Here is a 4,866-nt window from a genome sequence, read left to right on the forward strand (position 1 = left end):
ACATGAGTGCCAAGATCTGGCTATGGAATTCACTCTCCCTGAGTTCCATCTCTGAGGTCACTGGCCCTCCAGACAGGCATAAGCATCTTCTCTTTCCACAAACATCTGTTCAGTTGGGCCTCCAAGTGGGAGGGTGGGCACTTGGTGGCTGCCTGGCTCAGAAACTGCCCATTATGAGCAGTGGATCATCTTGCATTCCATTAAGTATGTGATTACAGCCAGATGCTGTGGTGATGGGCATACAACAACTCCCTATAATAACCATAATTATGATCCTGATGTTTCTTTAGCTCCACATGCTCTGAACTTCTTAAGTCAGAAGAAATTTGGAAGAATTGCTTATTAGAGGCTGCAATCAAAGGGAGAAGGGGAATTTGTATTTTCATTTTTTTAGGGAGGAGGGAAATTCCTGCCTGACATGCTGTCTTCTGCACAGCCTGCACTGACATCCTGTGGCATGGTGTTGGAGTCCTGAAGGAACCTGACATTGCTTCCATCTTCCTCCTCTCATTCCTGTCCTTCCCTGCTCTTTGCTCTGCGCCATCCCCTCCTCCTCGGGCTCCTTCTCAGCTGCTCTTCCTGGCTGGAAGAGGAAAACAAGCACCTGCTTGCCCACCAGCTCACATCCCCCTGCTGTGAGGGCTTGCTGAGAGGGGCACCTCCCCTATCCACTTGGGTGAAGTTCTCGGAATATCCAGGGAGTGGGGGTCTGGAAGCTAAAATTGGCTGTTTGCCACGATGACTAACAGCCACCTGGCCTTGCCATTCATGGGGATCCATCTATTTGTGGACTATCGAGCTGTTTAGGATATATGTGTGCACATGCTAAGTCTTTACATATTATATAAAAACCATTCCCTTCAAGTTGCTTTTGACCCATGGTGACCCCACGTGTTTCAGAGTAGAATTGCACATAATAAGGTTTTTGGTGGCTGTAAGTAGTCTCACAGAAAGGAATCATCAGGCCTTACTTCCATGGAGCCACTGGGTAGATTTGAACTGACAATCTTTCTTTAGCAGTCAAGTACAAATTGTTTGCATCACCCAGGGACTTTTCTTTATTTATAGGAACACATTAGAAAATAAGTTGGACATTCCAAATTTGAACAAATATGCATTGTAAGTTATATTAGTTTCCTGGGGCTGCCATGACAAAGTACCACAAACAGGGTAGCTTAAGACAAACAGAAATTATTGTCTCTGTGTTTCTTCTCCACTTTTTTTAGGACACCGCTCAGACTGGATTAGGACCCATCCTACTCCACTATGACTTCATTTTATCTTCACTGATAACACCTTCAAAGAAACTGTTTCCAAATAAGGCCATGTTCAACAGGTACCAACAGCTAGGACTTCAACATATCTTTCTAGAGGACATAAATCAATCCATAACACAAGCCACCCATATGCCAGGCACTGTGCTGAATTCTAGGGATTCAGGCTTGAACATGAAAGGTAGTTTCCACGCACCCAGTGCTCACTAAGGGTACAGAAAGTAAGCTTGGTAGTGTGATCACTGCAGCAATAGGGCCCTTGGAAAGCACAGTACAAGTACTGTGGGCTCAGGGAGGCTGCTCTGAGGAGAAGAGGTTGGTACTGGAGCCAGAGCAGAAGTTTGCCAGGGAAAGGGTGGGGTGGAGCAGATATTCCAGATGGAGGTGACAGAAAATGTGAAGGCTCAGAGATGAGAGAGACCATGGCATGCGGAGAGAACGAAAGGAAATTCTATGGGGTTGGAGTATAACACATCAGGGTGTATTCTAGGAATCAAGGAGAAGAGGAAATGGAGAACAGAGACAGTGCTGACAGGATAATCATGCATGGCTTTGTGAGCCAGCTGAGGAGTTTGGACTTAGACCTGGGGGTACATGGGGGACACTGAAGTGTCATTTAGGAAAGGACACAACCAGATTTTTATTTGAGGAAAAAAAATACTGGCTTTAGTCTAGAGAGAGGAAACAAGGAAGGAAGATCCCTTATAAGGATGTTTTCACGCTCCTGAACTAGGAGCATAGCCTGATATGGAACCCACAGGATTCTGGCACCCACTGTCCTTCACATCCTGGCCTGACCTCCTCAGTGTCACTGGAGCACAGCCTCCTGTGTAGCAGCAATTCCACGTGTCTGTGCAAATGTTTGCTATCTGTCTCCTGCCCCCAACACCGCCATTATTTTCTTTTCAGACACTTAAAAGGTATTTACCTTGTGACAGGCACTGAGTGGATGAGAAATGTTGATTTATTTGTCAAAATTGGAAAGCTGTACAGCAATAATCATTGCAGCACTATTCACAATGTCCAAAAGGTGGTAACAACCTAAATGTTCATCAATACATAAATGGATAAACAAAATGTGGAACATACACACTTTGGAATACTACTGAGCCACAAAGAGAAATGAAGTCTTGATGTATGTCACAACATGGATGAACTTTGAAAACATGCTGAGTGAAATAAGTTTGTCACAAAAGGACAAATATGGTATGATCCCACTTAAATGAAATAGGCAAAAGCATAGAGACCAAAGTTTATTAGTGGTTAACGAGGTGGGAGGGAGAAGAAAAGGGAAATTCGCTGTTTAGGGGGCACCGAGTTTCTATTAATGGTGCTGGAATCATTTGGAAAAGGACAGTAGTAATGGTTGCCAATCATGATGAATGTAATCAACGTCACTGAATTAAACCTGTAAGAATTGTTGAACTGTGATCCTGATGTTTCTTGAGTTCCACATACTCTGAACTTCTTAAGTCAGAAGAAATTTGGAAGACTTGCTTATTAGAGGCTGCAATCAAATGGAGAAGGGGAATTTGATATTTTTACCAGTTTTTAAAAATGTGACAATAAAATAACTATGCAGTAGGTACTATTATTATTATCTCCATCCTACAGAAAGAGAAAGTGGAGCCTTGCTGAAAGTTAGAGTTAATAAGGGGCAGAGTCAGGACGTGAACCCTGGCAGTCTGGCTTCAGCGTTCACAGTCTTAACAGTCTATATTATTATACTGACTCTTAGGAGCAGGCTATCACTATGTCATCACATTCAGCAGCCTGTCTGGCACATAGTAGGTTCTCGAAGAATACTTGCTGAATGACTGTTGGTGATGATTGGATATGTATGGTGGGAAAAAGAGTTGGAAGAGGCGAATGTCAAGGATGATTTCTAGAACTTCCAGCTGGAGTGGGAGGTGAGGCTACTCGCTAAGTTGAGAACCACAAAAGGGGAAGCTGTTATAAGGGGCTAAAGAGGGAATGAACTTTAAAAGTCTATACTGGAGAACTCCACGCAGAAGGGCCAAATGGAAGCTCTGATGGTTACGTCTTTTCCTATGCCTCCGGGATCTAGAGCGTCAGCCACTTCTCAACAGTTTCATGTCACCCACAGCCTTGGTGAGAATAACATCAATCTGAAATGTTTTAGACCTTACCCCATCACAGCTGAATAACAACTATTAGCTTTGGACTCTAGGCATTTTTATGAGATCTTAGTTCCAGGGCTTGTGGTCTGGCAAAAAAAGCATATTATTCACACACAAAACAACTGCATTAAAATAGCATTAAGAGTCTGGCTTCCACTGACAAAACCTAGGAAATTCAGAATTATGGTGAAAATCTGTCCTGAGTTCACCCCCACCATTATGCCCGGTGCTCTTCTGCAGATACATTAAACATACAGAGAGAGGTCCGTGGTGAGAAAAAGTAGCCATGCCAGGGAGATTCAAGGCAGGCCAGGTGGGTGAGAAAAGGGAAAGGAGGAGAACGTGAAGGAGGGGTCATGATGGCAGGGGTCACGGTCCCCTGATCCAGGCCTGATGCAGGGTCTAGCCAGGCAGCCAGGGCAGAAGCCTGTACACTGGTGTAGGCATGACGAGCTGGCTCTGAAGGTCACTGCTCTCATTCTCAAGGCCAAACTTGTCAGCACCTATTCTAGCTCCTCTGAGCTGGAGACTTCCCTATCACAAAGCTGATGAAGATGAGATAGGCACCTCTGTCCCATGAAACAGAGCCTCATACAAATTTCCACCCCCCTTCAGACTGCAGACACAGGATAACCATTTAGCAGGTACTTTGTTGTTGTTGCTGTATTTGCTGTTAAATTGACGCCAACTCATGGCAGCCTTGTGTATAACAGAACCAAACGTTGCCAGTCCTGTGCCATCTTCACGACGGTTCCTATGTTTGAGCCCATGGCTGTGGCTGTTGTGTCAATCCATCTCATTGAAGATTTCCTTCATTTTCCTTGGCCCTCTTCTTTACCAATGATGCCCTTTTCTAGTGACAGGTCTTTCCTGATGACATGTCCAAAGTGAGTCCAAGTCTCACCATTCTTGCTTCTAAGGAACATTGTGGTTGTATTTATTCTAGCACTGATTTGTTCATCCTTTTGACAGTCCACATTATATTCAATATTCTTCACCAACACTACAGATACTTTGTTCTCCACTAAATTTCCAGTGTTTGGAAAAGGATAGAAGAGAAAGGAGCTCTATTACAGGTGAACAGAAGTTGTCATGTTTAAACACGGCTGATTATAGCATCGGGGGAAATCATTCCTTAAAGAAAATTTGGAAATTTAAACAATTTTGATTTAGGCTTCTACTGAGCAGTGGGGAGAGAAAGTGAAGAAAAGAAATTCGGTCATCTTGACCAAAAAGACCTTTCTCCATTTGACATGAAGTAGAACCAATTTGTTACAGCTATTTGTAGTTAAGTCAATAAATTGTTTATGTTTTGGGAAGAAATGTCTCTAATTCCAGAATTCAATCGGGTACTTTCAGTAAGAACTTACCCAAGCTTTTGAAAATGTTGCTGTTGTTGGGTGCCATCAAGTCAGTTCTGACTCATGGCAACACTAAACCAAAACCCAAAC

The sequence above is a fragment of the Orycteropus afer genome, unplaced genomic scaffold, assembly GCF_000298275.1.
Source record: "Orycteropus afer afer isolate SDZICR_OR568_19922 unplaced genomic scaffold, OryAfe1.0 scaffold00226, whole genome shotgun sequence".
NCBI lineage: Eukaryota > Metazoa > Chordata > Mammalia > Tubulidentata > Orycteropodidae > Orycteropus > Orycteropus afer.